Here is a 24,777-nt window from a genome sequence, read left to right as displayed (position 1 = left end):
GTCAACCTCACTGTTTCCATCCACTGTGTCATCAAGGTTAATCTTTCAATATGTGGAATGCAGGCTGCATTTTCAGTTGTCAAGCATTATTTTAGAACAAAAGCAAGGAGAACATCTTGTCTCTGGCAAGCTTTATGCAAAAAGTAGCATTTAACAGTGACACTGAAACTAGCATATTTTCACCTTAGGCCTTTCACAGATGAGAACATTTTCATAAGAAGTCATTAAAAAATGCATTTACAGCAGACTTAAACTGATGCTTTGAGTGCACTATGCAAATAGTGCTTTTCATCTTAAAACTAAATCTACATTAATTTATTCTATATTACCTGGAAAACTATTCCAAAGGAAAATTACAACGCATGATGGGAAAAGAAAATTGCAACATACATCAAATTACTTTTTAAGAAACCAAACAAACAAGGATATTTGTTGTTGTCCAGTCAACCCTCAATTCATTTTTCAACACTAGTTCAGCAAAATACATAGAGTATTTTTTCCCTCCAAACTTCTTTACAAATTACAAAATACACAAAGTCACTGAATATTGTAGTCCATCGGCATTTTTCACTGGCACAGTGCAAATCTTGTGAACTACTCTTCTTGTGAAAACTATGAACTTTCTTCTGTAAACCTTTACTCCTTACTGACGTGAGTAGTCCCATTAGTTCAACAGAGCTACTTACATAAGGAAAAACTAGTTGTATGAGTAACGGTTTGCAGGAATGGGCACAAAACTAGCCATTAGCCCTGACAAAGTTTTATTTTACACCCTACTCCTTATCTTGAGTCTTAGCCAAAAAACCTCTGGACACTGAAATCAGTTAACCGTCCATGCGCACCACTACTTGACACTGGGGTTTTCTATGCATCCCATAACTAACACTTCTTTAGTTCATGTACAGAGTCTACTTCAATGCAACTGTTTTGGGCCTTCGAAGAACAACCTGATATTCACAACACAGCATTTCACAGAAACCCTGGACTAGCTTAGCGGGTAACTGGGTCAGGAGAGTGCCTCTTTTTCTAAGCTAAATTTCCAAGGAGGCAAATTAGAGCCACCCGAATGACAAAAAGGGGATTCAAATATATTTAATGCAATATACCAAGTTAAAGGTACCGTTTTCATCTATCTACAGCATACTCACATGCCAGGTGGACATTTCTCGCATGTAGCTTACATTTGGTATGCAATGAATTCACAATTTATATATATATACACACAAATTCAATATAGCACTCTACAGCCAATTAGTAGTTTTTAGCTTTAACCAAATTATTTTGGGGGTAGTAAAGTGCTGATGATGGCTTCCCGTTCACTTTCAAAGCATTGACATTCACTATTCACACATCCTTTCGAGCAGAGCATCAGTGAGATGCATTTCACCAGAGTATATTTTGGAGTACAACGCAGTTGGTAAAAAGAAAAGGCGTACTTGTGGCACCTTAGAGACTAACAAATTTATTAGAGCATAAGCTTTCGTGAGCTACAGCTCACTTCATATCCAATTATGCTCTAATAAATTTGTTAGACTCTAAGGTGCCAAAAGTACTCCTTGTCTTTTTACGGATACAGACTAACACGACTGCTACTCTGAACCCTGTCATTATGCAAGACAGTTAGTAAAGTGACCCATGATAAATTTACTATGTAAAAAGTGTGTGTTTATATCCACTCAAGCCTTTAGTTCTCCCAAAACATTTCATCATATCACCCATACTCACAAACTGAAGTAGCAATTTGGCCCCATGACACTTTCTTTATGGGGATGTGTTGTAAGTCCGTCATTTTCAATGCAGGTCAGTGTTCTCCTTACATCATAATAGGCAAATCTAAGATATTATATAGGTTTTAATTACACACAAATTGGCATAGCCTGCTGATGAATTCCATCCCCTCCTCCTCTCTTTACCTTTAAATTGAAGGTAATTTAAAAATAATATGCAGACCATATAATCCTGCAGCATGTCTGCTAAATGTAAGCGTTTGCAACTCGTGCAGCTCAAGCATGTCAGGTTTGTTTCCTTGGAAACAAAGACCAATTTGTAAGCATTGCCTTTTTTAAAAAAAATATAAGGAAGATGTACCTGCAACTCTTGCTGATAAAAAGGAATTAAAGCTGCTTCACATACCATCAAGGTTCTTACAGAACTATCAATAGTCAGACAGTGCAGCAAGCCAACTGTTCATTAAGGGGACAGACTGGCTTGCAACTATATAAAACCCCCTTTTCCGTAGCTATCTGCCCAAGGCATTTGCTTTGTTTCCCTGGGAAGTGGTAGAGAAAGAAAGAAAGGAAATCAAGATTCAATCCCATACCCTAGACTAGGTACTCTGTTTCCAGTGGATGAGCAGACTAAGTGGGAAACCCTTAACACAGTTCCACAAGGTATGTTAGCACAGTTCAAAATACACCTGCTATCAACGCAGACTGAAGAGCGGCAACATGTCCAGTAGAAACAGTAACCTTTCCCAGATTTGTTTTGTTAGTTTTATCTCCAAAACTTCAGGCCAAGGGCATGTATTAGGGTTTATGTGCAAAGGCAGCCTTACTACACAGTCATAACTCTTCTCATAGGGCTGTTCACACGGAAAGGTCCTCGAGCTGAAGGCCAATTGGGGCTGCAGGAAGCGGCACGGGCCAAGGGACGTGCTGGCCACCCTTCCCGCAGCCCCCATTGGCCTGGAGCGGTGAACCGTGGCCAGTGGGAGCCACAATCGGCCGAACCTGCGGACGCGGCAGGTAAACAAACTGGTCCGGCCCGCCAGGGGCTTTCCCTGAACAAGCAGCGGACCGGCTTTGAGAACCACTGAGCTAGAGCCTGATCTGCCAAGGTGCTGAGCACCTGCAGCTCCCATTGACTTCATCTGGAGTTGCTGGGACTTGGCACCTCTGAAAATCAGGACTCAGAAAGTCGAATGAATACATATAAAAGAGCAAATAAAGTGATGGCTCCTAATGCATATTCTTCTGAAGACTGACTCAGCACAGAGTTCATCTTAAAACAAGCTGGGACTCAAAGCCAGCTTGCAATCTCTGCTTGAGTTGATGTGGGCCTGATTCTGCTCTCCCTTATATGTGTTTAAATCACAAGTAACAGCAATGAAATCAATGGAGATATTGATGTGAGAAGCTGATGTGAGAGGAGAACTGGCCCCAGCATAGCTCATATTGTTATTCTGAATGCAACCCGCAGTGTGGTAGGCACTTTCCAAATACAGAATGTGATGCCCAGGAAATCAGGCAAGCTACAGAGAAGGGGAAAGGGATGCAACCTACAAACCTCTGTCCTATTTAAATTGTCTTTTAATGGTAAAAGCTAAGTGTTTACCTTTACTTGATCTACAAAAACAAAGCAAACCACCTTCAAATCCTCGTAATTGATGACTTATTGTTATAGTAGATTATAGATCCCCAGAATACAGCCACATCACCAATATCTAGTAAAACTGCATTTCTTTCTTGCAAATGGAGAGCAAGGCATTGAGACCTCCGTGCCATCAATCACCTGATTTTCAACAGTACTCTGTCCAAAGCTTCAGCAAGGTTAATCTGCAACGAGTGTGCTTGGAAACGTTTAAAAATCAGGCCTTCAGCTCTTATCCATCAGAGGGTTTTAGAAGAGGCTTTCTGCTTGAAAATGCCAATTTACTGATGGAACGACCTTGTGACCCACTGGAACATGCTCACAGTAGAACCCAGGCAGTAGCCTGAAGGGTAAAATTTGACATTAAAAACATGCATGTGTCAAGGGAAACTGCCCTGGATCAGTGGTTCTCAACCTTTCCAGACTACTGTGCCCCTTTCAGGAGTCTGACTTGACTTGCATACCCCAAGGTTCACCTCACTTAAAAACTACTTGCTTACAAAATCAGACATAAAAAGCACAGAAGTGTCACAGCTCACTATTGCTGAAAAATTGCTGACTTTCTCATTTTTACCATATCATTATAAAACAAAGTGATTGGAATATAAATATTGTACTTACCTTTCAGAATGATACTTGAGCCTATTTTTCACTTGTGAAGCCGAAACCCAAGTACCACCACCCGTAACTTAGCTTCGGGAGGGCCCCTGTGGCGTGGGGCCCTGGACAACTGCCCTGCTTGCTACCCCCTAATGCCAGCCCTGTGTACGTTTCCATGATTTTATTGTGCATTGCCCATGTCCTGTCCATGACTTTTAGTAAAAAAAACCCATGCCAAAATCATAGGATTATAGATAGAGCAGTATAAACAAGTCATTGTCTGTATGAAATTTTAGTTTGTACTGACTTTGCTAGTGCTCTTTATGTAGCCTGTTATGAAATTAGGCAAATATCTAGATGAGCTGATGTACCCCTGGAAGATCTCTGCGTATCCCCAGGGGTACGCGTACCCTTGGTTGAGAACCACTGCCTTAGAGCATGACGCTCTATCTTAAAAGCAAATCCATTGTCAGTACATTGACTTTTCAATTGACAGGGAATGGCATTTAACTGGTTTAATGCAATCTTCCAAACATAGCCCAGTCTGAAATACTGTAATACCAAAGGCAAATTCTCCAGCCAACCCCCCACAAATGTACGTCTTCACCTCCTGCAGCTTATTCTTATAATACTAGATTTGTCCAAACCAATGTAGATGTTCTTGGAGGCTTTGACAATTTCCAAGCCCTAATTATCTATGTGTCTCAACTACAAAGACACATTAAATACCCAAAAGAGCATTTAAAATCACCTAAAAGTGGATATAAGGAAAGATTATAATCTTCTTAATTTTATTACTACAAATAAAAATACTTAGCACTTTTCATCTCTAAATCCCAAAGTGCTGTATAAAAGGTGGCGATAATGAAACCTGCCCATTTTATAGATGGAAAAACTGAGGCACAGAGAGGCAAAGGCCAAAAGTTTGAAAAGTGGCCTTAGGCTATGTCTATACTACCCTGCAGTTTGGACTGTAGGGGTGTGAATAGCAGAGCGCCCCAGAGTGCTGATCTGTAACACCCCCATGTGGATGCTGGGAGCACGAACTAAAAGGTTCCTAGTCACACGAACAAAAACCTCTTCAAAACAAGATTATGTTAATGTGACCTAGGAACCTTTTAGTTCATGCTCCCCCAGCATCCACATGGGGGTGTTACAGTTCAGCACTCTGGGGACACTCTGCTATTCACACCACTGCAGGGTCCAGACTGAAGGGTGGCATAGACAAGCTCTTCGTTTCGTCTACTGAGCATGAGGATGGATCTTCAGGGACCTAGATTCTACTCCAGGCCCTGCCACTGATTCACTGTGTCACCTCGGGCATGCCACTTTAGCCAACATTTAGGCCACTAATTTTGGTTTCCCAATTTGAGATACTTTGGGTCTGACTTCAAAATTCAATGGGATTCGGGCATCTAACTCCTTTAAAAATCTCAGCATTAATTATTTTAAAACAAGAGTAAATATTACCAAACAGAAGGAGCAGTGATGTTATTTTTTCTTTATATATTCCCCTCCCCAAAAATAACTTTTAGTTGATGGGGAAAATTTGTACACAAAATGTATTTAAACAAAAAGTTACACTTTTAATCAAGGCACTTCTTTTTATGATAACTGCTCAACCAGTATTTAAACCAGACTGCATCCTGCTGTTTTAGAGTCTGTGACACTCGGACACTAACCGGTCAGTGTCACAAGAGGTCACCCTTCAAGAAGTTAGTCACTGCCAGCAGCAAGCTCAGAAAAACCACTTGTTGTGAAAATTATTTCTTTGCGGAGTGGCAGGGACACAGCCCAATAGGGTCAGGCAGCTGACAGCAGGAGTTGCTACTTCATGTGGTTTGTACCAATAAACATTTGCCAGTTTTTTAGGTAACAATGTAATATGGCAACAACAAGATATGTAAAAATATCGGGTCAGACCACTTGCTTGTTAACAGGTTTAAATATTGCCTCCCGTTCTCCCTTTCTTCTGCACCCTTGTTAGTGCCCCAGCACATGCTGCTTGCAAATACCTAAGTAACAAAGAATGAATGCTTGGGGCCACTCGTGTTCCTGGAGATGTGTGAACACTAATTTAAAAGAGGAAAGGTAGCCATGGCATTTGGTGTACTGGTCTATTTAACCATCCTATTTAAATATGTTTCATAATTTGCCATGACAAAGGCCCAACATTCATCTTCTATAAGAATAAGCCTTTGTCATGGCAGAAAACGGAGAGAATGGGAAGTAGTTGCTGTTCCTGAGGGCTTGTCTACACTTACCAGGGGGTTCGACATGCTGCGATCAATGCATCGGCAGTCCATTTAGTGGGTCTAGATCACTCTCCCGTCGACTCCTGTACTCCACCTGAACGAGAAGCGCAGTCAACGGGAGAGCGTCTCCAGCTGACATCGCATAGTGTGGACCCCTCAGTAAGTACGTCGACTTCAGCTACATTCAGCTACACGGCTACCCTCTGGTATGTTATTCATGAAGCTGAAGTTGCATAACTTAGATCGATCTCCCCCTGTAGTGTAGACAAGGCCTCAGTCTGCCATAGGCTAGCTGTCTGATCTTGGCCAGGAAGATGTGAGGCTTTATTTGTTAACATCTGGAGTGGCTTTGAGACCTTCAGAGAGAAGGTGCCAGATAAATGCAAAACATTAGTAGTATTATTCTGAGTTTTCAGAGTGCTGTGCTAGGCAAAGTGGCCATTTGCTTTTGAAATGTTTTCAATTCAGCAATCCAGCCTCTCTGCTATTCTTTGCTTTCTCGCAGACACAGTAGCTCATATCTGTCCTTGGTGTAAATCCAGCGAAGTCAAAGGAGTTACACTGGGGTGAACTTTGTCTAGCGACAAAAACTACTCTTTCCCCAACTCTCATTGGGCAAGAAAAATGCAAAGGCCCAGGGCTCAACATGTTGATGTTTTGTACTAGGCTCAGACTAGCTCTCCAGGTGCTGAGCTTTACAACTGTGTATTGGGTTCTGGCCCTGAAGTACAATCCTGCATCGAGGGTACAGCTGATCTTTGGAACAAGGGGCCGGATCCTCTGTTTTCCTGCACCTTGTGCGGTCATTGACACAAGTGCAGTACTATTCTAACTTGGTAGCATTTTACACCCCACTTTGCATAAGTGTGACCGCACAGTGTGCATGGGTAATGGAGAATCAGGCTCAAGATCTTTTAAGGCAGGAAACCTACTCACAGATGTCATCAACAATCTGATCACTCAGGCCTCAATTAAATAAACTCAAGTCAGCTTGCTTTCCTCCAGCAGCTGGGTAACATTTCCCACTTGGTAAGTGAAAGCTCTGCAGTTTCACATGAGGCTTATTAGTAGCTGGATCATTCCTAGTACGTGCTCACTTGATCTCATCCAGAAAACCAGAATTAGCCTTAGTGAGGATACTTCAGACTCAGTTGACTGAATGGCTTTGCTCAATTTATCCCTGTAGGCCTTTGATCTAATCACTCCTGTTGTACTTCGGGAGTTAAATCTTGTTTTCACTTACCCCATGAGGGTAGGATTTAGCCAATCAGAAAGATTCCCAGGACCAGCCATCCTATTCCTACAGTCAGCAGTAGAAAACATGCAAACTAGAAACCTTTTCACTGCAGTGAGGTGTGTGTTTTATACAGCGTTACCATGGCGCATTCATTAGGCTTCAGCACAGTCTGTGTGGTGATCTTTCCCCAAACAGGTTAATGTCAAGCTAAATACTGGTAGATCACCTTGCAAATATTACTTAGCTCCTTTATTGAGCCCCTGGTGTCTTTAGCTGTCACTAGAGAGCAACAGCAACAAGGGAACTGCGAATCTGGGCTGGCAAAGCACCTCACAGCCTCAACTACACAAGAAAACAAGGGTCGATCCTGCCACCCTCACTTACTCACATTACGTAGTACTTTCCTCCACAACGGTCCCACTGAAATCTATGGGACAACTTGCAAAGTAAGACACCACTCAGTATAGGGTTGGCAAAATGTGGCGCATAGTGAAACACCTTTCTAGGAAGTAAAATAATCTTTTTCATTCTTTTCTGTGTATACTTTGTACCATTCCACTTCATGAGTGAAAAGCCCAAACATTACAGACCTTAAATAAGGCCCTGACCCTGCAAAAGAAAATCATGGCGGCAGATCCCAGGGCCCACCTGGAGCCTTAATCAAAGTCAACAGGGCTCCTCAGAGATGTCTGCCTACATCCATCTCTCTGCAGGGTTGGGGTTTAAGCAATAAGCAAACGTATGATCTAAATGCAAATGTATCTTAAACCTTGACTGCTTGTAGGGAATCATCGTGTGGTTGTGGGAGGGATTGCTGAGTAGCATTTTCCCTTTCTCTCCATTTAAAGGGGGTGGGGAGAGGCCCATTCGGGCACATCATGATAACAACTATATAAACTCAGATGGTTATAATGGCAAAATCCCTTTGGCATTGCCATTACTGTGCTAGGATTTTTGATATTCCCCCTTCCTGACGTGCCTCAGATGTTGGTGTGAAACCTACAAGGGTGAATATTTACAGGTCAGTAAACTGACATGCCTGGAGCTCCAGACCTTATTTTAAAACTTCCTTTGGAAGAAATAGTCTGAAAGATCAGTTTTATGGCAATCTAAGACGCCTGTCATTTCAGAAAACATTCAATGCTCTTCATCCATTCTGGAGTGAATAAAGCTTTGCTGGAATTCCGATTCAGTGCTGTACATTACATATCTAATCTAAATATGCCTCATTCCAGAGGACTGGAATGGATGTCATGAATCAAACAAGCAGCCTTCATCCATCCCAACACACAAACAAAAGAAACATGGTTCACAGTCATAAATAATAAAAGTATATAAAAACCTTTATTTATCCCTGCTTCAGTACAATTCCAATGCCCCAGTCAGTAGCGAAATGCTAATCCCACATCTTCATAAAGCAGAACTCTCTCTGCAATGAGGGATGCTACTAAATCAGACATTCTGTTCAGATCTAAATTGTGGAAAGTGGACACTCGCACGCATGCTAAACAAATGAGAGAGTCAAGTGGATTTTTCACTCCGTCATTTCTAGCACATTTTTATTTCTGTTGCAGTCATTTCTTTTGTCCCTCGTAATGCTACTGTGCAGTTATGCTTAAATCTAGGCATCTCTCACTCTATTTGAGGAAAAGGAAGGGGAAATAGCTACTGTCACTTCGCTTATAAAAACTACATCCAAACAGTGCTCCATCAGGATCATAATGGATTTAAAGTTGCTGAATCCTGGTCATTGGTGGTTTTTAAGAGCAGGTTAGACAAACAGCTGTCTGGGATGGTCTAGGTTTACTTGGTCCTGCCTCAGCCCAGGGAGCTGGACTTGATGGCCTCTTGAGTCTCCAGTCCCACATTTCTGATTCGATGTCAGCCCATGCACTGATAGTCCTCATCTTGCCATGCAAAATATTGAACCAGGTTCTTTGTCTGATTTACAGAATGCACTGAGAAGAGTGATAGCTAAAGCTCTGGCTAAGGAGTCTGTTCCATGAGGTACCCTACCCAGACAGCCATTTTCAGTGTGCCATTACATTGCAACCTACCTCGTAGTGCTTATCAATGGCACGCTTATTTCCAAATCCAACTCTCACACTGCCTGGTTCCCAAACTCCCCTGTAAATATTACATTCATTGAAAAAAGGGGCACCTCCGGAGAGGGGAAAAGTTTTTAAATTGTGTCTGTGTCTTCACTGCAAAAAAGAGGTGCATCTTTGACACTGGAGATGGCTCACTTATGATAGCCAGCTTGACAGAAAATCCTAATAGAGAGAAGACACTGTAGTTTTTATCTTGATGTTGCTAGTCGAGGTGAACCCCAGGTCGGCTGTATAGTGTTGACCTACACTAGCTACACTGAGCTCAAATCTACCTATATCTTGTCTCCACTGGGGTCTCATATTAAGATAGCTATTTCACCGCAGCTATCTTGATGTAAAAACACACCTCTTTTAGCAGTCAAGACGGAGCCTAAGATTGTGATAGTCATTTTATAGTGTTAGAGAACAACAAGGTAGACAGGCTATTGCCATGCCTTAGGAAGCATGAGTTACACAGAATATGTATTCACTAGCACAGAGTATAATCCTCCTAAACTCTCTTTCCACATGGCCATTCACATGCTTTATCAGGGCCTCTAAGCATCAAGACATTACTCAGCCAGCTGTAGTGTCTTAAATGAGGGGAATCTTCTGCCTCCACACGGGGGTAGGTTGGGGGAAGGGCAGGGTCATCCCTCCCAGGCCAATGCCAGCACAATTTTCAGATTTATTTTTTCAACAGCCAAATCACCATTTAATCATGGGTTCGAATGATGGATAAAGCAAACATCTTGTTACATAATACAGGGGTAAGTTACTAGGTCTTGCTTCTTCCCCTCCTACATCCTTTGCCCTTTTCATCAATTCTCCACCTTTCAGTCTGTATCTTTAGGTGTCTTTTCTTCAGTCTTTTTTTAACATCTGTGCTTTCTCTTCCACTAGTTTGTCTATAATTGTTCATCCCCTTAAATGTTTGGGTGCATTTCTCTTCTTCCTCATCATTCTATGCCAAGTTTTTCTTCTTCTGATCTGGTCTCTCTTCCCTTATTTTTACCTTCAGTGTTTTCTTTCTCCTCTTCCCCCACCCCCGCCCTCCATTTCTAATCCTCTTCCTATAGACCCCTTCAGATGGTAGTTGGAGCACAGATCCTGCTGGTTCTCAAAATGCAGGGGATGATGGTGTCTAGGCAGCAGAGTTAACTGGCAGCTGCTGTCCTCCAAAAACAGGTGAGCTTGCTTGAAAACTCTGCCAAATCCCCTGTCCTGGTCTCAGAAACTGTAAAATTCAAACCACAAAACACATATACGCACTCCTCTGAGCCAGCCAGTGAGGAGGAAGCCCAGCTTACTAGGACCCGTTTTCCCACTCTCACTGTATGTACAGGATTCCAGTGAACATTTCTTTCTTTAATTTAACCTAAGGATAGACACAGATCTTCTTCCTTGTTAAGCGTCCAACCAGTAGAATGTGTGTGTCTGGCCAGGGAATAGGGGAAAGGGCTCCTGGCTTTTTTGAAGCTCTTCCAAGCTTTTACCCTTGGAGTGATGGAACAGCCACTAGAAAGGGCTAGTTATACCAGAATAATTATCCCATTATATATATCGGTGTATGTCCCCATGTGGACACACTATTCTGGAATTAAAGTGACTTTATTCCAGTATAATTACTCCACTTAAAAAGCCTGGATTTATCCCAATATAACTGTAGCAGAATAATTATCTTGCTGTAACTATGCTGGGAAATTTCCCTAAAAATTGGTGGAGGAAATGAATTTTGGAATTAAAATCTCCCCTCAAAAAAGCCTTTGTAAAGTAGGACCCTTGGAAATACAGGGTTCCTGTTCATTTCTATTTGTCTGGATTCTCTGCTAGGTCACAGTCCCTACCTCTTACATCATATGTTTTTACTCTTGGGCACAGGCACTGTAAGTATCCCACTACAGACTAAAGATTCCAGAAGATAGTGCCTAAACCATCGAATTAAACACTCCAGCATCCAGATTTACTCTGAAAAGGTGAAGAGCACCCAGGTGCAGAAGGCCTGTGCAAGACAGCATCTAATCCTCGCATTGTTACTGTGGGGGGAGGAGGCAGAATGGCCATGTGTCTGAATCCTTATCCCCTGTGCACCATGGCAGAATTGAGCCCAGGTGCAGAGCCCTCTGGCCCCAGTCAAACAAAGCACTTTAAGGAGGATTGTTCACATGCTTAAAGTGGTTTGCTGGGCTGGAGCAAAGTAAGCCAGCAGTTTGCAGGAGCCAGCTCCATGTTTGGGGACTCTCCAGCAAACCTGATTAGGCTGGCACAGAGGGACTACTGGACTGGCACTTGGATACAGTAACCAGAACTCCCACATAGGGGCATGGATAGGCTGTGACCACTTACCAGTCCGCAGAATGGAAAAGCAATTATGCCTGTGCTCATGTCTCTGGGGTGGATTTTGTCCCTCCCCCATCCGCAGCGGCATTCCCAGCACAAAACCCAATTAATTGTGGTTTGTGTGGTATGCAGGAGAAAGAGGGGAGATGGGAGGGATGAATTTCAGCCAGCACCCCTGAAGAACCTATATATCAATCATAGGAAAATATCAGTGCTCCAAAGCCCACGGTTCTGGTGCATTTCACAGCCACCAAGAAGAATCCTTTGAAACCTATTTCCCTCCTGCAGCTGGCTGGCTTCCTTCCCCACCCTCCATTGCATGCTGGTTTATTACTGTATCTTTTATTGAAAAATTTAGAGTGATGCCATCGCCAGGTGCCTGTATTCATCAAAAAGAGAAAACTCCACTAATTGATTTTTCAGCATTATGACTTAGCAACCTGATTTGTTATTGTAGGGTTGCTCATGAGAGCTAGGCAACTGATGCCAATTTTTACATTAAAAAAAAAAAAAAAAAAAAGGAAATTGCACTGACTAGTTATTTATTTATTTTAATCCAAACCCTCAAATAGAAAGAATTACATGGAGTTTTAAGACAGAAGGAGAAAAAAAAAATTGATCAAGTTATGGGCCTCTTGACCTTAAACAGTGCCCCTTTTAAGTCGGAGTGATCACATATTCAACTGACGGGGTGCGAATGCTACCCACTCACCGATGGGGCAGCGACAACACAATGCTGTTTAGTAACATTCTTCTGGAATTATGCTATTTAAGAAACTGCACCGACTTTTCATCTAGATGCCCATTTTAATACAAGGTCATCTGAAAACCAAGGCAAAAATCCAAAATAAGGACACAACTTTTTTTAAAAATGAGCCTATTTACCACGGTTCCCCTCATTTCTATCTTTAAAAAAGAAAATAATAAACAAAAACTATTATTGAATTCTGGAAAACGTAACATCCAAAGTAAACTGTCCCCAAAATGCTACGCAACAAATCCACCCAGCTCTAATCTTATGAATGGTTTCAGAGTAGCAGCCATGTTAGTCTGTATCCGCAAAAAGAAAAGGAGGACTTGTGGCACCTTAGAGACTAACACATTTATTTGAGCATAAGCTTTCGTGAGCTATAGCTCACTTCATCGGATGAAGCTGTAGCTCACGAAAGCTTATGTTCAAATAAATTTGTTAGTCTCTAAAGTGCCACAAGTCCTCCTGTTCTTTTAATCTTATGAATGTATCCCAAGGCACTGTGGTTTGTAAGCTGCATTTCATGGCTCTCTTTACCTACCTACTTCGACACTCAAAACGACGAAGCGTTGCCTTAATTCTGCTTCATTAAAGAGAGAAAGACTTGGTGGGACTCACCACAGGCAATTTAAAAAAAAAATAAAAATCAATTGACTTTGCAATTCGTGGCCTTACCTGCTTCTGAAGTAACTCATGAAAAGGGAGTATTTCCAACAGCAGCAGCATGCAAGCAAAAGGCAGCACCTTAGAAATGGCACCTCACACAGCACAAATGAAAAGTGCAAAGGTTCCATGCTACCAGAACTAGCCTGGCCTTCAGCAGAGCAGATAAAATATCAGAGACACAAACTACTGATATGTGCTGCTAAGCCATTTAAGTTTAGAGAAGCATTTCCTCTAAGACAGTCTTTAGAAAACCCCAAAGGACTGAAGAATCAGCAGTAAAAACCTCTTAAATAAAGCTCGACGTGATCCATACCTCTGTTTGGCTGTGCTGGCTTTTAAGATTTTCATCAAGGATTTCAGAGGCCTACACTGGTCTGTCCATGAGTTCCAACCCCACGGTAGGTGCTGAGGAGCATGCTCAGTGAGAGCTTTCTTACAATGCTCCACAGCTTCCTTCAGCTCATGGCACTGCAGTTGTGCTAGCCAGCTGAAGAGGAAGTGAGTGGAAGCAAGGTGCAGGAGATACTGTGTTGCTCTTTGGATGTTTCAGGGGGAAAGGAAGCAAATATTTCCCTTCCAAAACGGAGAAACTGGGACAGTTCTAAGCACTCCAGATCAGGTCTCTTAAACTAAGAGATTAATCATTAAGCGATTAAAATGTGCAAACATTTTGCTTGGTGTTCCGACTGCCACATTTAATATTTCAAACATCCACGCCAATATTATTCCTTAATTTAACATAACTGGATTGCGGATACATTTCCAACAGATTAAACCACAGAAATAGCCACATGTTTTAATGAGGATTTGGCACTATTCAAAGCCAAACAGATTTTAGCAATATTTGTAGGCCATAAATTCTTTCAAAAGAAGGAAGGAGGAGAAGAAAACTCAATGGTAACATATCTGCATTCCCTACATTAGAGCCTTTTTGAATTTTAAATGCAAATTAAAAACCCTAAATATTTAGTGCCATGATAATTCCAGCAACATCTGGACAATTTTCTCTGCCTTGTAAAAGATTTTAGCCAGCTTTTTCTGAGACTCAGTCCATGTTGTTCACACAGAAAAGGCTCCTTTTACATTTGCATGCTTCAATCAGATTCTGTAGTTTCTATGCCAACATGCATTTGTAATTCTTTAAAAAGAGCATTTGGGAGGGGAAAAAAGAGCCTGAAACATGTTAAAGGGTTGTTTTTTTCCTGTCCAAGGCATCCATTCCCATTTTCTCTGAGCCACGGTAGCCTAAAAAAGGCCATGAAGCCATGATCTTAGCCATTTGAACATTTCCACCTGCTTTAATGTGCAGTGGCAACTCAGAAAGAAGACACGAAAGTTTATTCAGTAAGTCTGGGTTTTTCAAAAAATTATTATTCCAGCTCTCCATCCAGGATTTTGGAACAGCAAAAAACTGTACACCAGTGAATCCTGATGAGATAGTTCTGGGTTAGGAATGACCGTGGCCACAATCCTGCAATTTGAAGCATGTGGGTAGACCTCAGTACCATCGCACTGATTTCACTGGAACTCTGTTTGCTTACAAAGGTCCCTCTGCTGGGATCAGACTGCAGAATTGGGGCCTATGCATGTTCTCAAACTCAAAGTAAAAGTACCGAGAGGCAAACCACAGCTGTTGAAATATTACTGGGAAACACAGTAGTTTGTTTTTTTTAACCAGCCATAAGCAACAACCCCGCCACACCCTGCAAACTCTTCTAATTTTATAGCCCACACTCGTGCTCAGAACTATGCAGAACTGTAAAGTTAAAGGTGCAGCTGCCATGGAGTCAAAGAAAGCCGCAACCAGGAGAAAAAACAGCTTAAGAAAATCATAGGGATATGTATCACCACACTTGGGGGGGGGGGGGGAACCTTTCTGAATGCACTATCACTGTGGTTTTCTGTTTCACCTAAAGTTCATGCATAGTATGTGGCAATGCCTTTGAATCTATTCTTATAACACAGAGATGCCAAGAGCTCATTAAGAAGTTACCCACTGGAAAATACACAGGCTAGATGGCTAAGCCTGAAGGAGAGTTGAAATGGGCCTTTCCCATAGATATGCAGAATTGACATGACTGTTTCTTAACAAGGAATCTCTTGTTGCTCACTAAGAAGAGAAAAAACAATGAGGAGTCCTTGCGGCACCTTAGAGACTAACAAATTTATTTGGGCATAAGCCTTCGTGGGCTAGAACCCACTTCATCAGTTGCAGGGAGTGAAAATACAGGAGCAGGTATAAATACATGAAAGGATGGGGTGTTGCTTTACCAAGTGTGAGGTCAGTCTAACGAGATAAATCAATTAACAGCAGGATACCAAGGGAGGAAAAATAACTTTTGAAGTGGTAAGAGAGTGGCCCATTACAGACAGTTGACAAGAAGGTGTGAAGCTTATGCCCAAATAAATTTGTTAGTCTCTAAGGTGCCACAAGGACTCCTTGTTGTTTTTGCTGATACAGACTAACACGGCTACCACTCTGAAACCTGTCACTAATAGGAGAAGCTGCATGGACAGCACTGGCAGGTTTCTCTGTCTACAGGGATGCCTGACCATTTTCTCATCTTTCAGGTTTGCGGGGAGAAAGAGCAGAATGCAGTGTTTGGTGTTTCAGGAATCATAGTAGTTAGGGATGGAAAAGATCTATTGGATCCTCAAATCCATCCCCTCTGCATGAGCAGAGTATAGTCCCCTAACACAGGAGGTGTCAGACTGTAAACTGCTGCTATGATCAATCCGAGCCATGAGACCAAGAGGAAGTACTCCTAGGTGAACTCCTCCCACTGACTTCAACTGGAGTTTCGGGTGCACAAAGCATTCAGGACGGGCCCCTCGAAATCTGGATGGCAGGGGAGCTAGAAACAATGAGAGAGCGTTGGCTGACTATGGGATAAACTATAGTATTTGAGTATCACATACGTGTAGGACCCTATTGGCTTTGTAGAGCTGTACGCCTACGCAGTCTGCTAATTTTTATCACTACCACTTCATTGTGTGCCAGCCCCACTGTTTTAAGTTCCTTCCTATGCTGATGCAAGAAACATGCTTGAAATACAAGTTTATTTCTTTCTAGGGGTATGCATCTGTCACCCCAGAAAAATGAGCAATGCCACAGATTAAGAGCTCAGCCTGGTTTCCCTCAGGATGAAGAGTGTGCATCTGTGTTACTGATCCTGCAGTATTTGGGTTTAAATATAACACCTGCAAAGCCACACAGCTTCGGGGATGAGTTTGTGAGTGGGCAAAGGAGAAAGTGAACGTGTGGAGATATATACATCTGCACAGATAGTCAAGTCAAGTGTGTTAGTCTAAGTGTCTTAACCAGTCAACAGATGAGGGAAGAGCATTGTACACGTCCAGGGTGGAACCCTTTTGATAGGTGCAACCTGCAAATATGCAACCTACATCTTCTAATAGGCCATGGTGGCAAAAGGGGGAGTCATGATCATTCCATCTCCGAAGGGATTGATTTCTACCCAAAGATGGAGTACCCAAAGATGGGGCTGAAGTCCAGGGCCCTGAGCCTCGTCCACTGGGGCTGAAGCCAAAGCCTGAGCAACTTAGCTTCGCGGTGGGCTCTGTGGCATTGGGCCCCAAGCAACTGTCCTGTTTGCTACCCCCTAAAACCGACCCTACGTTTTATATGAAGAAAATCAGTTGTTGTAACACAGGTGGGCCATGCTGAGGGGCCTCAGAAAGAAAAAGGTTGAGAACCCCTGCCTTGGGGGGACTCTCCAAGTGGCCTGCCTTGAGCTGAGACAGTGGCTTAGTAAATGAAACTCATTTTTACACAGAGATAGCTATGGCAAGTCTTGCACCCTATGGAGCAAATTCTGCAAGGTGACTTGCTGCCTAATGTCAAGAGAGGCAATATTGGACAGAACTGGTAGCCAAGCTAGGTTGGTCAGTCTCCTGGTACCTGTTATTATATGAATGGTTGCGTTCAACTGACTGTCTCCTAGACCTGTGTGAAAAGAGCTGAACCACACCGTGGAGCAATATTCTGCTACAGCATAGTAGACAGCAAGCCCAGAATGCCTTACTGTCCCCTCACTCACTCCCAAGGTAAGAGCAGCTAGTTTGCTGGTCAGGTTGTTTCTTGTCTATATTTTCAGCAAGGTTTTGGTAAGGTGTTCCTTGCAAGTCAAAGTAGAGCCCAGTGTAACACCCAGATACACAGGCTTTGGGTCATGGTCCAGCTTTCAGCATGATGTTAAGATATCAAGGGGTGTAATGCAGCTACATTCCTGTTATATACCCCACAAGTAACCTGCTTCATCAGTTGCACCAAAGCTGCAACTAACAGGCCAAATCCTACAGATCCTGGCCAGCATGGTCTCTTAAGCAATCTCAACATCTTAAAATATGGATGAAGAGTTAAACTCTGAGGGCCAGATTCTGACCTCTGTTAAACAAGTGTAAATCTACAGTAAGCACTCTGGGCCTGATTCTCTTTTGCCCTGCACTGTGTGTATAACACACTGCCATTCTAATCTGGTACAGTTTTACATCTGCTTTCCCAGGTGTAAACGATCACACACGAGGCAGTGCAACGGACAATCAGCCCTTTGACTTGAGTGGGTTACTCCAGATTGACGTTGGTGGAACAGAGATCAGAGTCAGGCTCAGAGAGTGCTGGTGTCATCACACAGGGCTGTGTGGAAAACAGAGTAGGAGAGTGGCAGCAACATTAAGTCAACACAACAAGACAGGAGTGTCACACTGGGGTGGACCACACACAGACACTGACCCAGTTAGCCAAAGCCGGTGCAGCAGTGAAGCACCACAAAGAACTTGGAGGAAAGAGAGAGGTACCTGTAAAACACTGGTCTTTTGAAAAGACTATTGAAAGTTGAAGGGGACACAAGCTAGGGTCCTGAGAAGGTCTACAATGCCCTGCAAATGTTGACCTCTACCATCCATCCTCTCTACTCTTTGTTTTGCAGATGTCAAACTGTATCGATCCATTTTGGTTAAAACAAGTCTCTGGTCTTTCAGGAGCTTTGCTGTGAACTTCATAAACTTTGATATTTCACCATGACATGATCCTCCTGTAATATACATACCTTCCAACTGTAACCCCTTGGGGTTGAGAGGGCATGGCACCTTTAAAACCTCATCCGGAGGGAGAGGAAGTGCTGGTTGTTCCAAGGGGAGAGGTGTCAAGAGAGGGAGAGGACAGGACCGTGTGGTGTCTGTAGCTCCAGACAAGAGTGCCTACATCGATCAGGCCCTCGCGTACCAACGCAGTCGAGAACCAGCCTGGAGCCCAGGAGGGACAGAGCAGCCAACCAGGATGGGATCCATGGGGAGCACCATGCCAGGAAGGAATCCCCTGAGAAGGACAAACCGGAGCTGGACCCAGCATCGCCATCATCACCCAGAACTGTATGGGGCCAGGAGTAGTGGGGCTTGTGACTTTACACTGCGAATGAGGGAGGTTGTTGCTCTGTGTGGATTTGCAGAGAGGGGCAGAAGAAGGCACCAGATGGTTTTGTTGGGGAAAATTTACTGGCACTGAAGATGACCAGGAGCACCCAAGACTTGCTGCTGGACTGGAACTCTGCCCAGGATTGCTAACCTCTGAGTCTAGATGCATTGCTCAGCGTCTATACTTTTATATTGTGGTACCCCTGGACCCTTGGGTCCTTGTGTTGGATGTTACCCTGTTTTACTGCTCTAACTATCTTTGTTATTTTTTTCCATTCATCCTTCTGTAAACAAATATTTCCCTTTCCTATATTCATTGTGCCATTCCGGGGGAGAGGGGGATGTTTACTCCACAGGGTACGGGAACAGGTGTCCCTGGGGTGTAGGGAGTTTCCCTGCTGCATTCCTGTGCATGCATTTCCTTGGCCAACCTGCCCTGCAGAGCGGACTCCATCTTGGCTATTAGGGTGCTACAGTTACACAAAAGCATTTTTGACAATAACCCACCAAGTACGAATCATACCTTTACAACAAAACTCTGCATGGCTTATAGATTCAGCTTTCAACTTATGTATCAGGAACATCTGAAATACACTGTCTGTGGGTCAGATCCTCAGCTGATATAAACCAGCATAGCTCCATTTACTTCAGTGGAATGATGTTGGTTTACTGGCCCTGTGTTTAACGAAGGGACTGATCCTGAAACACTGAAGTCAACGAGAGCTTTCCTGTTGAATTCAAGGGGAGCAGACAATGCAATTGTAAGCTCCTCAGGGCTGGGACAACGTCTTCCTCAATGTTTGTTAAGTGCCAAGCGCATCAACCGTACTCAACACGTCGTCGTCATCATCATATTAAGCAGCAAAAAGAGGAACAGAATTGGACAGCTTTATGCTGCAGCATAACCCTTGAGGACTTCAGAATGGGAAGGAGAGAGAGTTCTGTTGTAACATGCTATACAGACCAATTCTAAATCACTCTTTGGCAAAACAGAAAGCTATTAGGAGTCTCACTAATTAACTGTCGCGCTAGTTTGATGGTATTTAAATAAAAATAAAAAGACCATCCCAAGATCTATGCTGAATGAGGAGGGTAGAGATTTGTTCTCCTGTACATCGTGGCACAGCCAAACTGTGGATGGAAATACAAGGGATTCTCACCTGTGCGGTTGGGCTGATGGAAATATCCCTGGGCTCTTGATCCTTCATGCTGAGCCTGCTCCCAGTGGGTCCCTTATAGGATTACTGCAGCAGCCTAGTAAAACAGTTACTACTAGCTGGACTAAATGCTACAGAAAGATTGTGGAAATTAATTAACTCCTACCCTGATCCTTATGATGATGGATTACCTTCCAGCTCTTTTGGGACAGCCTCACGACAACAGGAGGTGGAAACACATGACAGATACGAGGGATTTACTGCCATGCGCCTTCTTGGTACCCTTCTGTGTTGAAACAGCATGGAGCTGCCAAGGGTCTGTCCTTGCTGCCTTCTGATCATGCAGTGAGGTGAGGAGGGAGGTTTCAGACCAAACTCAGTCCTGGTGTAAGTGAGTATCTCCACTGAATTTGAGGGTGATGCACCCACATATACCAGTCTGAATTTGGCCCCTTGTGTATAATGCTGGTGGGCAAAGTGAATGGTATGGACAAACAACCCCCTGTTCATTCCCTTCGTCTCTCCTGCCCTGATACCAGCCATGTCTTCGGTCTGACAGTATTCACAGTTTTAAACTTTTCTGTATTTCCCATAGCTCGGCACAATCCAAACTGTGCCAGAACCACCAGTGTGTATTAGGATTAACATTCACTGGAACACAAACTGACGCACACCTGGCAAATGCAATGGATGACACAGGTCCAAGCACTTAGCATTCATGGTGAGCAGGAAGCTGATTGTATCAGCCACAAGAAGCCTAGTTTGCCATTTAGTAGCCAAGCTGTTTGTTCAGCCCATGTATCATTCTGCCATGTGTTGAACCTAATCTCGTGGCAGAGGCAGGAGGAAATCTGGATGTGGCCATTTGGATTGGGAATTAATCTAAATGGCAAAATGGAGGGGCTGAATCTCCTCTCAGTTGCACGTGCCTGAATCTCAAGTCACTTCATAGATGTTAATGGAGATACACTGGTGTAAATTCCAGGGTAAAAGCATTCTTAAACAAGGAGAACAAAATTTAGCAGCAGGATCAAAGACAATATGACCCGAGATACAGATGAAATTCTCCTCTTCACCACAAACAGACTCTGACCTATATCTCTCTGCAGTAGCTACTCTCATCACTAAATATTATGACATTGCTTTTGATCTTTGCCAAGAAGCCATACAGCTTTTTGCTGTAGTAAATTTAGCTTGACCCTGTGCAGACAAGAAATCATGTGATATTTAACAGTCCGAAGAGCCAGGTATGATACGCAGTAAAAGTCTCATTGTTCCATCACAGCTCACTGAAATAGATCTTTAACTGTTTTCAAGCAGTTTAATGCAGCTGAAACTGACTAGAAGGCAAACAAGTAAACACAGTGAAAAACAATGACAATGCTCCACATTAAAAAAAAAAAAAAAGTTTGTGTTTAATGCTATATAATTTTTAGGGCTTCAATTCCAGCCAGTTCATATTGCCAACAAAATCCTAGCTAAGACACACTATCTATCACAACAGGTTTGACCCCATTTTTAATATGCAGAGAAAGGACTTCATAATCCTACAGAACACTGAGCAAATGGTACTCTTTGTGGCAACTTGAATACTAGCCTATTAAAATCCAAACCCTCTCTTATAGCAACTCCGATTTTAAACACTCAGCCATCTTTTCAGCCCAGATTTTAAGCACTTTGCCAAGCAACTCTGTCTGAAGGGCAGATCACTCCAGAAATAGGCAGACAATTAATTTTCTTTTATTCTGGAAGAGAGGATTATTGGAATAAATAAAATAATCAGCTTAGCCAAGAGCATAATTGACAACTTCGAAAACCAGGGGACTTTCTCATTTTTCCTTCCCATTCAAGGTGTTCCTGGACAAAGCCTGCAAGGCACCTGCAGAACTTCTGGAGGTAAATCGCGTGGGAGAGCTAACTCCCTGGATGTAAAGGATGTAAGGAATACTTAAGAGATTATTGTCATTTCAGACGCTATTATTACTAATTTTAACTGCTATTTAGAAAGTAAAGAACAATACAGAAATGAAGGGCCAGACTGATCTCCTCACTCTGGTGTAAATCTAGAGTAACTCCACTGAAGTCACTGCAGTTCAGATGGATTTCCATCAGTTTAGAGAAGGCTAGAATCTGTCCCTAAATTATGTGCAGGAGGAAGGTTACTTGGACAAGGTTTGGTGCTGAATGCAGAGTAGAAGTGTGCTGCTTTCAGTTTCATTTGCTTATTCACTTTTTTTTTTTTTAACTATTTGAGATATTTGGTTCTCTGTTTTGTGATTAATCCAGTTACTGGGATGTCTGAAATACCCTACGACGTTTAAACACACAGGTGGATCTACTAAATATTTGGCATTTAATTCCCAATCTCCAACAGTAGAGGAGGGAGAGGGGAAAGGAGAGCACCAGTGTCATACTACAAAGAGGGCAGAATTCGATTTACCAAGAGTTGTACACACACTAACTGAAAGATTCCAGATCATAAGCAGTTTGGGTTACATATGAGAGACAGTTTGGGAACTTTGTTTCAAGGTTGCTAAGGGCCTGACAAGGAAACCAAAGACTCCGAGATAAAGACTGATGGACCCAAAGATTCCCAAGAACACTAAGGACTGCAGAAGCACTGAGAAATCAAATGATCTGGAAAATAAAATGAAATTAAGATATATCAAGCTAGTGGGGGCTCCTCCAGGCGCAGAGGCAGGGAAAGCAGACTTTTAGTTTGCAATGGATTATGAAGGAGGTTAGGGACAGATAATTTCTAACGCTCACAATGTGTTATGGTGAGATGTATCCCCAGGCAAGCCAATTAAGTAACACCTGTATCGTTCTTGAAGAAATAGCTGCTCTTGCATTAAGGGGCTTGCACATTAAAGTTGGTAGATACATCTGAGTCTGGTTTCAGGATTCCAATACTGTCCCCCTTCAGTATCATGATTCATAACACTAGAGTGAAATATGTGGCCCTGGGTTTACCCTTCTGCTTTCTCCAGAGGGTTCACTGTAAACTCCAGACATCTGCCTCTCCCCTTTTCCGTAAAGCTGATGCAGAGTTCCTGGAGAAGGCAGAGTGGAAAAATGGATCTATATCTTTTCTAAGGAGAACTTCAGTTTCTTTTGTTTTCCTTTCTAACTGCGAATTACTGATAGCAAGTAGGTCAGGGAGTAGAGGACGCTCTAAGAATGATCTGTTGTGCACTTCCTTCTCTTCGCAAGCAACTATGTCACTTCCTCTCTTCAAAGACTACCTTAAAAACCTGCCTGTTCCCCACCCACCTGTCCTTTCCCGGGTCTTTCCATTCTCCCCTCCTTGTAACTAGCATCGTTGCATATGTATAATTTACATTTCAGATCTTTCCCTTCGCTGTTTCATTTATTGTTCTTCCCCTGCAAGTTGCACACCATCACTCTCTCCTTTCACTGTATATCATTTTTCAAAGAAACTTTATGGACAATAACAACATTTTGTTCCCCTGTAGCACCTTTCATCCAAGAATCCCAAGGTACTTTACCTATGCTCATTAATCAATTAAGCCTTGTCCTCCTGCTGGTAGCATAGTTATTAACCTTGTTTTGCAGATGTGTAAAAGACTCTCTTTCCCTGAGAGAGAGCCTCTAAACTACTTCCCACTTTCTCTTTATATACCTGCCTTGATAGGCCCAGGTGAGACTCCTCTTTCCAGCCAGTGTAACCTACACCCTGCTCTGTCCCCTCCTAGTGGCATCACACCAGGAGGCTGAGCAATCTTCCTAGGGCAGAACTCCCATGGCTGATTATGATACAGTCCAATTCTTCTTGCCCATCCACCACAAGTCATTGCAGAACACTCCACAGAGCTCGTGTATGCTGAGGGAAGGTGGGGACCTGACTCAGGCAGATGGACAGCCATACTGAATGTGTAGGTAGGACTCTGATCCCTTCCCCACCAGTGCTGGAGGGACTGGCAGTGAACAATGTTGCCAGAGCAGAGAGAGTGCAGCAGTTAGGAGCCCTCTGAGGGTTCTGAAAAGCTGAAATGCAATCTTTGAATTGGATTCCAAAAGGGCCAGGAGGCCAGGACAAGTGTTTGAGGAGAGGGGTGATATGATTCCACTTCTAGTGCAAGACACAACAAGGCACAAGAGGAGACAAACACCGTGCTTTAAAGAAAACCCTTGCACAGTTTTCCAGCAAAAAGAGGATTCAGCATAGTGGACAATTACAATGCTTAAGCCATATGTCTGGCTTTCAGGTCATTGCCCACCTGATAACGACCGGCTGAAGGAGTAAAGATACTGAAGCAAAGGCAATGAGCTCTAATGGTCATTATTTGGCTAGTAATGACTGAGGAATATGTATCATATAGCCTATCTGGTGAGTCGCTTTTGCCTTCGGATCACTGCTGTAGCCCTATAACATTTCTGAGAACTGGTCTCAGGTGTCTGAAAGGCTGGTCAGTTCCACTTTCTTTTATTTCTTATGACCTGCTTTTAACAAACTCAGGGGCTGTCGTCTGCCAAAGAGCTAGGCATCTACTAGTCAGCAAGACTCTATTTGGCTTTCAGTTCCTCCATTCAATTAAGCAGAGTTGCACTAGTGGAACAAAAAGCAGAAACTGGCCCTAAAGCTCGGAGTTGCAAAGAAGTCTAAGGAAGTTAGGTACCCAATCCCACTGAAAATCCAATGGGATTTGGGCACCTAACTTCCTTAGGTGGGGTTCACAATGAAGTCTAGGAGTCTAGTAAAAGACATCAAGGCCTGCTCTGCACTGGCATTTTTCTTCCAAGTTCCCAACACCGCACCAGCAATGGTACAGCTCCAGCTACAAGAGCAATAATGGGAGCACTAATATCGACACGCTGCTGGTGATTAAATCACTACGTTCTCCTACCTTGCTCAGATGGG

General features: G+C 43.0%; 1 protein-coding gene across 6 annotated transcripts in view; it reads right to left on the bottom strand.

Moving 5' to 3' along the window:
• Nucleotides 1-24,777, bottom strand: part of EHMT1 (euchromatic histone lysine methyltransferase 1) — a 170,200-nt gene that overhangs the window by 116,627 nt on the left and 28,796 nt on the right. The window contains exon 1 of one of the 6 annotated variants that reach the window (XM_074973879.1): nucleotides 13,622-13,747. The exons of 4 other annotated variants lie outside the window; for them this stretch is intronic. The gene's annotated coding sequence lies outside the window, so the exon portion shown is untranslated. Of the gene's footprint in view, nucleotides 1-13,621; nucleotides 13,748-24,777 lie in introns of those variants that run through there. One more of the 6 variants, XM_074973875.1, reaches the window with a different exon arrangement.

Source organism: Natator depressus, chromosome 16, assembly GCF_965152275.1.
Source record: "Natator depressus isolate rNatDep1 chromosome 16, rNatDep2.hap1, whole genome shotgun sequence".
Classification (NCBI taxonomy): Eukaryota; Metazoa; Chordata; order Testudines; family Cheloniidae; genus Natator; species Natator depressus.
This window is presented reverse-complemented; position numbering and strand designations above follow the sequence as displayed.